The following is a 10,278-nucleotide window of genomic DNA, read 5'->3' on the forward strand; positions in this document are numbered from 1 at the left end:
ACACGATGGAGGGAGCTCCGTCGTGCGCATGCGCGAGACCCGGCGAGCGACGGGGTAGCCGTCGCTCGTGGTGTCGCACCAAAGGGGGCGTGCTGTCGATGGTGAGCGACAGCATGCCCCCTTTGGTGGGGGTGCCGGGGCATGGCTGCCAGATGGAGGTGTTCCCATGGGAATGCCTACCGTCTGGGTCCAGCCCCACTGACATCACTAGTCACTCCAGGGCTTGCGGTCAATGAGACCCTACCACAGGGTCTCGTCACAAGCCCGATGGCCGCGATGGTCTTGACCATGGCGACCATCATCATGGATGCTCGCACAAGCTGTGGGTGGTAACCTACAGCTATGCGAGCATCCAAGAGGCCGCTCCAAGTTGAGGTAGGAGGGCCCTGATTCAGAGCGAGCGCTCTGGTTAGAGCGACCGGCTCTGAATCAGGCCCTGAGGTACTAATTAACTGTCACCTGTGCCCAAGCATGGTTATCCCTAAAACCTGGACCATTAGGGTGCCTTGAGAATCAAGTTTCTGAACATCTGTTAAGAAATCTGCTGGATGCAATCCCACTAGTAAACTGCCGTAAAACCGTCAAAATTTTAAAACCAACGCTTATCCACACCAAAATGAATATTTAACATAGTGGGGGGGAGGGGGGTTATTTATTAAGGAGTGAAAAGAGTGGAGAATTGGACAGGTGGAGAAGTTGCCCATATCAACCAATCAGCATTGAGATATCATGCATCAAGTACATTCTTAGAAATTATTGGAAGAAGCTGATTGGTTGCTATGGGCGACATCTCCACTCTTTTCACTGCATGATACATCACCCCCATAATCTCATTTTGTTCTCTGTAAATAGGATTTTAAGAATGCAACAGATCTGAGGCTGAGTTGGCCACATATACATAAATAATTACACTCAAAATAGGTGCAAGTACAAAAAAAAACATATACTGTATATATGCCAGGTTTATATACATCAGATAAAATGAGTTGGGTATGCCATGCCGGCGCTCTGGATCCCGGCGCTGGTATCCTGTCATTCGGTATCCCAACCCTTCCCCTCTCCAACCCCTAACCCTCCCTTCTCGGTGCCTAAACCTAACCTTCCCCGTAGTGCCTAAACCTAACCTCCCCCTCCAGGCACCCTAAACTTAACCCTCCCCCTTAGTGTCTAACAATAGTGCCTAACCCTCCCCCTAAACCCACTACTTACCTGTGGGATGCTGGAAGACGGGATACCTGCGCCGAATTCAGACAGGTGTCAGGATTCCAGCGTCTGCATTCTGAGTGCCGGAATCCCCGCTGTCGGTATTATGACTGCATCCTGATATAATACCCCTATTATGGAGCATTGTACGTATTGTTTTGTTATCACTATGGATGACATTTAATCAGAAAGTGAAGTACATGGCTTACTCGTTTTGTGACTGGCTTTACTGGACTTTGGGCCTGATTCAGCTTAGAATGCAATTGCAAAGCTGCACGCAAGCAGGTTTGCAATTCCGTCCATGCATTTATGGTAATGCAGCAGGAAGCATCATGCCTCCTGCATGCATTACTTATCCAAGCTCCATTGTACAACGCAGCATCGGATAATCCATGGGAACATAGGCCTGGCTAAGTAACCCATGGGGTCACGTAAGTCAGCCGCCACAGATGAGAAAAAGAGGCTAGGAAAGGAAATCTCCGTCTGCCTATGGAGGTCCTAACCTATTCCCTCCCCCCCCTCCCCCCACTCAACGGCGGCGACATGTCTCCGTTTAGGGAAACAGAGGCTGTTACTGCCACCTCCTGCCCCAAACAATAGCAGACTATCAATCACTGACAATCTTCTGCCGCTGTCTGTGCGAACACGCAGGACCTGTACTGCACATGCACAGTATGGGTCAGGCGCCTGCGCAGTTTCCCGACCATCGGAACTAGCATGCACTGCTGAATCAGACCTGCATGAAGAAAATATTTCCAATAGCAAAAGTTCCTAAGGATTTTAATTATTAGCTACAACCTCCTATATCTACTTGCCTACTCTAATAAGAGCTGGTTATTAGCACAGTGCACTTTCTGGTGTGCAGGTGATATATTGGTAATCTAACAACTATTAACACTTGTTGAAACAATGTATATATTATGTATGAATTACAGATATACATTGTCTGCTGCTTATGATTTTATTAACTTTTATGTAATGTTTTATGAGCATTTATTTATGGAATATTATATTAAATAGTGAGTTTTGTACACTTCATCTTTGAATCTGGCCCAATGTCTCCATTTGCACAAAGCACACACAGGACTATGGGCAGGGGCGCCGAGAGGGGGGAGCGGGTACAATTTACCCGGGCCCGGGCTTTCTGAGGGGCCCAGCGGGGGCCCAGGTCCGGCGCTCCCCCCTCCCTTCCTACTCCCCTCGCTGCATCCCAGCACACAACGTGTGCTGGGATGCAGTGGGAGATTGCTGTGGCTGCTGCTCAGCAGCCACAGCAATCTCCTATGCCTGAGGGGGGAGCGATCACACTGATCACACCCCCCCTGGCTTTGCGCTGGGCTGAGGGGCTCACAGCGCCCCCTCCCCGTCTCTGCAAAAGTATTTTTTTTTCAAGGGGGCATGGCCATGCCTCCCGCGATTAGGCCACACACCCTCTTTACCGGGGCGCTCTCTACGGCCCTGACTATGGGCCTGATTCTGATAGTTACTCTTTTACGGATTGCAGTTGGTAAAATAAGCAAATGCCTTCCAAAGTTTAGCCAAGCATAGGGATGCCCACTGCTGCCTTCTCATATCTGTCTGATGATGTACAACAGCATAAACATCAGTAACACTGACCCAGGTCAGGCGGCCACGTTGCTTTTACCTCAAGTCTGACCTTAAACAGTGCAGCTCTCCTGACACGCAGAGAGCTCTCATGCTGCAAAGGAGATCACAATGGCTAATTTATGCATGCCCATGAAACTGAGTTTAAACGGTCCAGACACACCTATATCTGCCTAGCACCCGTTACCTCCCCGCTGACTCAGTGATATGCGGTCAGGTGAGGCAGAGCATTTCCTGTAATACTCAAGTATAATCCAGAGTTTTATAAAAATTATAAGAAAAATGTAAAGAAAAAATTATAAATATCTTTTGTATTATTCTAATCATTTTGGAGTAAAATGTATATGGCAGGTGAGGCACTGCCTCCCCTGTCTACCTTTTCTGCACATCCCTAAAACTCACCAAATTTCCAGCACTGTATGCTGCTGCACCTTTGTATAATGCCAAAAAGAACCCTCGGGTTCATATATGTATCTGTAAATCTGATACTAGCTAGTGTCTCCCCAGCCATTTACCTCACCGCACATCACTGCTGTCACTCCTCTGTATGAGTGTGATCACAATAAAATTGCTGCTCGATCCATGTAAATATTGGCATTCTTGGATTCAGGCAATATGTTTTTTGGTTGACCTAATCAAGACAGGTTTATTGGACAGTGCAGATATTTTGTGACAAACACCATAAGTATGAGACATTTTACCAGGGCTCTAGGGAGGGTAGTGCTATCGCCCAGGATGCAGGGCCTCGGGGGGACGCACCATTGCTGCCCCATAGTCCTTGCAATCTGACTAGCTGGAATTGCACCCTGTAGAGTAAAGAGAAGCCCATAGCAGCTCGACATTTCTCCTGCTAGCGGCCCTGCCAAGCACGCATGACGTCACCTGTCAGGGGGCCGGGCCCACACAGGGTGCCAGTGAGCCCTACTCTGGCTCTGGCGATGCATATTACAGAACATTTATGCATCTTTAAAATATGACAATGGGACAATGACATGTAGGTGACCACAAACTTTCACAAATAGGGGCCTCCATCTACTTTTTACTCCACCTGCACCATCTTGTCTCCAGTGCACCACCACTCTAGTCTTGTGCTCTTTCACTCACCTCCTCTCTCCCACTGACAGAGAACTGGGCACCACTGGCTGTCGCTGTGAGGCAGTGACTCTAGATTCACATGGGTAATAATTGGATGCCCACAAGAAGACGTTGGCAAGGAGAAATCATGTTGGGTGCCCCAGGAGTCACCATGATAGTAATTTATAGCACATGGTCATGCTTCCTGGTGGTTGGGGGCCTAGGTTACAGCCTACACCTAAATCCAGCCTGATTAGTCACTGCCACCAATAAATTGCCAAACTGAGGGCCCAATTCAGACCCGGTTCGCTAGATGCGTTCACACGTAGCCAAAGTATGCAAATCCCGTGATCACACGGCAAGGCATTAGCACGCTCTCTATGTCTTGTCATGCGATCATGGTGTGTATTTAGATGCCCACCAGCCTGTCTTAAGATGCCCACTTTTCCTTAGCGATACACGTCATATCCAGGAAGTGTATGCTATAATTGGTAACATCGGACCCATACGCTGCATTTGTGGCAGACCATTCCCTACCGCAAGCACTGCGAGTGCTTCAGTGTGTAATTCAGCCTTGTGATGTGTACAAAGATGCTGTGTCTTAATTATGCACGCCACTGAAACGGTGTTAAGACGCTCAGACATGCCTGCGCTCGCACCACCACTCTCCCGTTTCTATCGACCAACCCATCACCATCCACAAACGGCTCGTCCTGTCACTCATTCTTGCGAGAGGTCTATGTGCAGGGTGCAAATGCTTCCCGGTCGCATGGACTAGTTTGCGCACGCGCATTGCATCTTATATGCATGCGCAGATTGCAAACATCGGCGGGCTACGTACGAACGCATCCTAGCAAGTGGGTCTGAATCGGGCCCTGGGTGCACTAGTTTGAGATATGAAATGATTGGACACGAACTGTGGGCCTGAATCAGACTCGGTCGCAAGCGCTGTGCGCTCGCAACCGGGTCGATGGTTGGCCAGTGCGCATGCGCATGACGGAGCCGGCTCCATCGTGCGCATGCGCGAGACCCGGATAGCGACGGGTCTCTGTTAGAGCCGAAATCTCTCTGGGGCTTGCGGCAACGAGACCCTACCCACAAGGGTCTCGTCGCAAGCCCGATGGTCGCGATGGTCTTGACCCACAGCTATGCGAGTGGCCAGGAGGTCATTCTAAAAAAAAAAAAATAGCCCGGCCCTGATTCAAAGCGAGCTCTGAATCAGGGCCTGTGTCCAATCCAATTAGTTGCCATACTCATTACTCACAAGTTCAACACTGGATAGATTCTGCTCCTTTTCCAGTGACATGCAGTAGTAATCAGTGTATGCAAACACTTTTTGTTAATCTATTTCTTATGAAAAATTCAATATTTAGCATGCGGTAATCAACAAAAATAAATGTCTCATTGTTATTTTGCCTCACAACTTCTGTCCCACTTGTAAAATATACATTTTGTATGTATATCGATATAAAAGAGCAAATAAAGAGAATACGAGTCGATCCTTTGTGCTCTGTCTGTGGTGTGATGCATAAATAAGCCAATATTTGAGTGAGGATATGAGTCTGGAACACAACCTGTCCACTTGGATTAATTTAGCGCTTGCTAGTTTCAGGTAATGTCTACAGTATCTCTATGGGCTCTATTTACTCCAATCCACATTAAAATGCAGATTGTAGTGTGATATTTGCGAATTCAGGCAACATCACAGGGATTTATTAAAAACCCTTGCAGGCTCAGAGCTTGCGAAAAAGCTCTGTCCCTGTGATTCCCCCCCCCCCCCTCTCCCCCCCCACCCCACCCGCAGCCTTATCACTGTATTTTTTGGAAAAAATACAGCGACAAGGTTTCACGCATGCAACGACCAGCCGTCGCTACCCCCCGTGACCCCCCCTTACTTTTCCTTACCTCCAGTCAGTTCATCACTGCTCTGGTGATATCCTCTCTCCATGGCTCTGGTCAGCTGGTCTACCATTCTGCACTGTGAACCGGTTAGCTGTTCTATGCAGCAGCTGACCAGGGTTACAGTGCAGGAGCTGGTAGACCAGCTGACCGGAGGGAGGACATCACCGAAGCACCGAACACCAGCCCTGGACTCAGGTAGGTTTTTGTTTTACTATTTTTTTTTGTTGCAGTGATTAGCTTGTAGTCTGTTTAGATCACCCAGCTGATCACTGGGGCCGGCTTCAGACTCTGCTCTGTCTGTTAGAGCAGAGCAGGAGTCCGGTAACCTGGGGAAAGCCTGGATAATGCCACCTCCACATGGCATTATTATTACAGGGCTTCCCCGGTATTTTTTCACATTTTATTCTTAGTAAATCTCAGGTAGATCCCATTTTCCATTACAATTATGGGAATGCGATCTGTTTACTAAAAATGTGATAATTAGGGCTTAGAAGTGCATTACATTGATGTGTACCTCACCAAATTATGTTTTCAGTTCATAAATCCACCGCATTTCATTTCTGGATAACCTCCGCTCCAAATCTCTAGTTCTATTTTTGGTAAGACTAGTTGGATACCCCAGAACTTTTTAACACAACATTCTTTTGATTTATGAGCCTTTTTGAAATGGGCGGACACCGTTTGTGTTTCTAAGCCCTTATCCAACTAGTCTTACCAAAAAATAGAACTAGAGATTTGGAGTGGAGGTTATCCAGAAATGAAATGCGGTGGATTTATGAACTCAAAACCTTAGTACCAAAAGGGTTAAATAGTGAATTCGAATTGAAATGATTTTTAACTTGAACAGATTTTACATAGAAAAAAATATACATTTTATTTAAACCAAACCTCTACCTCTATTCTTTGTGCCTTGTTTTACCATTTTTATATTTTTTAATGTTTTCTCTTTTTTTATTCACAGCCTCTATATTTTATGTGCCTATTTATATGCATTGTGCCTATGTATATTATATGTATTTATTGTGATTATTATGTTGTATGATCAATGTGCTGATAACCATATTGTTTTTTTCACTGTGGAACGCATAATTTGGAACGCATTAGTAGCGGCCATTTTAGCTGTGACGTCCCAGCGCATGTGTAGCGCATTGGAATGCATACTCTCGAGTCACATGAGTTCTGGATCCTGTATAACGTCATCTCCGCCGCGACAGCGACGGAGCCTGGCGGGACTACGAACTGCCTGTGAGTGTCTCAGGAACTTAATTGTTTGGGTATTTCAAAGGGATTTAGGTATACTCTAAGCCATGCTTCTGTTGAAGGAACTTTAAATGTCTGAAACGCATTAAGCTTGGCCGTTCGTTGTGTCTGGTATCCATGGTTATCGCCATCTGCTATCGTTGTCAACTGGAGGAGACAGAGTCCGGACCTGTGGCATTACCTCCAGCCCTCATCACCACCTGGGGAATCTATTGAGGACATTAGATGCGGTGCTGTTTTGCCACAGAGATCTTTGTACATGCCGTTTTATACGTCTCAATCTTGAAAGTGCAATGTGTAATTAAAACCAGAATTTTACCTAAAGGTTACGCACTATCTTCTGTTTCTGTTCTTGTGTTCCCCCCATCCATTTGCATTTATTGCATATATGGGAGACACACATTGTTTCAGGATAAGGATATACGAACTATTGTAATGAATGCCTAATAAGACATCCTGATTTAAAGAAGAAAAACACAGGACTATATGTAATGTGAACATACATAAACTTGTTCAGGTGTTTTTGATTACTTTATTTTGTTCCTTTTCCAGTGTATTGAATTACTCACTTGGATATTTTACATGTGAAAATAGGAAGCACATATTGTTTGCACATCTCTTGTTGTTCTATGGGGATATTATGGTTGGAAGACCAGGCACCAAACAGTTAAAGCTTTGGCTCCCAGAATGCCCTGGGTCCTCCTCCATTTATACCTCGCCCCTAGCCATAGGACTTCAGTTTAGTTAACAAGCCTAAAGGCAGGAGAAGGAAAGAGGAGAAGGAAGAACACTCGTACACCAGAAACACTCTTACAGAAGTTGAGGGAATCTGTGACCAAAAGAAAATCACCAAATAAAGCCAGGTTCATTAGGGTGGGTGCCCTGTGGAACCTATGGAACGCGAAGAAAAGGAGTTCTCTAAGTAAGTCTACAATAACTATTGCTTTTTCGGGGTCCATAGGGATTCACAGCGATACCATGTGGAGGTCCAAAAGCAGTTTCCCTAGGATGTGGGACACTTCTGAGCCGAAAGGAGAACTAGTCGCCCAAAGGACTATTAGGTTAGCGATACTTACCTTAGGGATGATTGGAATTTTCACCCTTGCCGGGCTGCCGCTGTCGGGATTTGATCCGCCGGCCATGCGTCCGGTGGTAATACCTACTACACCCCCTAATAATGATCTAAATAAACACAATAGAGTCTGCGCTCAACCAGTTGGTGTTGTAGTGGTATGCTGGATAATGTTGCTATAAAGAAAAAATAATATGGTAAATGAGAATGAAATAATGCTTGTGAGCAGGAGTAATGTGTAAAGGGTTTAATAAACCATAAAATGCGGGGAAAAGGGATGAATGGTAAGGACAATGCTTCCTGATGATATGGGAAGGGAATAATGGATGTGATAGGGCTGAAGCTGGTGATGAGAATGTCCTGGAGAACAATGTCCTACTGGGTGTTGTGCTCTGGAGGGGCAGCGTCCCGAGCCCTCCGGTCGAGCAACTTACCTGGTCTTCTGTGTCTTATTTAAGGTGAAATCCGTGCGTTCCTCCGTCTCAGCAGATAGCCGGAGGCCACGTGATCTACATGATCGCAGCACCCGGTGGTCTCGCCACTCTCGGTGATTACATCTAGTTGAGTGTGCACCCGGGCGCACACTCCTGCAGAGATGGAGCAATGCACGGATTTCACCTTAAAGAAGACACAGAAGACTGGGTAAGTTGCTGGACCAGAGGGCTCGGGACGCCGCCCCTCCAGAGCACAACACCCAGTAGGACATTGTTCTCCAGGACATTCACAAGAGGACATTTTGATTAATTTTTTACACCCTTCCTTTTTCCATCACCGGCTTCAGCCCCATCCTTGCACAATTTTCAGCAGAGGCACCATGACTGAATGCACATGATGGCCTTACAGACCGAGACGAATATGCTGTCACTGTGCTTGGTACAGGAAGATCAGCCTGTATGTACACCTGAGAGATAGTCATGCGTAGCCATCTCGTCAGAGTCTGCTTATTAGCTAGCCGTCCTCATTTGTGAAAACAATATGATACAAATAGAAAATCTAATTTTCTAACATAATCCATACGCTCCACATAAATACGGAGAGCACAAACTGCATCCAGGTAGGCTTCACCTACAGAAAGGTCTGGAGCCTGAAAATTTGGAAATACAATTTCTTAATTTACATGAAAATGGGACACTACCTTAGAAAGGTATCCCTCCCTAAGGTATCCCTCCCTAAAGAACAGCTTTATCCTGGTGAAAAATAAAATTTGGGGAGCGGCAAGAAAGCGCTGCCAAATTAGAGACACTGTTGAGCTGAAGAGATAGCAAGCAGAAAAAGTGTCTTTGCTGTCAACCACTTCAAATTAGGGATGTGCAGGCTCGGTTCTACTCGGTTCCGTTGGGTTCTTTTTACAGAATCTTATTGGCTATCCAAAACTCGTGACAGCTGAAACCCAATAAGATCCGGTAAAAAGAACCGAACGGAACCGAGTAGAACCGAGCCTGCACATCCCTACTTCAAATCTACAGAGTCTAAGGTTCAAATGGGGAAGCTTGTAACCCCTTAAGAACCAAATACAAATCCCTACTGTGCTACCGGTGGAACAAGGGGAGGCTGAACTCACAGAACTCCTTGGAAAAATATCTAACATCTGGTAATGAAGCAATCTTCTTCTGGAACCAGACTGACAGTGCAGAAACCTGCACTCTCAAAGTGGACAGGCAGAGACCACTGTCTAACCCTGCTTACAGAATAGCCAGTATCCTGGAAATTCTGAACACCTTAGGATCATATGCCTTATGGAAACACGACTTACCAAAAGAATGCAAACCTCTGTAATAGATGCGGGCAGTAGCAGGCTTTCGTGCCCTAAGCATTGTTTGAATTACAGAACTGGAAAAACCTTTTGCTCTTAGGATGGAAGATTCAAGAGCCATGCCATCAAAAACCAGAAGAGGTAAATCCAGATGTTGGCAAGAACCCTGCATTAGCAGATCCTGCCATAGAGAAAGAGGATAAGGACTGTCTATGGACAGATTCTGTATGTCGGTAAATGAATGACGTCTGGGCCAAGCTGGAGCTACCAGTATTACCGTTCCATCTTCCTGTTTGAATTTTCTGATAACTCTTAGGAGTAGAGAAATCGGAGGCACTAGATACGCCAGCTTGAAGTCCAATTTTACTGCCAGTGCATCCACAAATGCTGCTGATGGGTCTCTGGACCT

The sequence above is a fragment of the Taudactylus pleione genome, unplaced genomic scaffold (genome assembly GCF_031769625.1).
Source record: "Taudactylus pleione unplaced genomic scaffold, aTauple2 ptg000085l, whole genome shotgun sequence".
In the NCBI taxonomy this organism is placed as follows: Eukaryota; Metazoa; Chordata; class Amphibia; order Anura; family Myobatrachidae; genus Taudactylus; species Taudactylus pleione.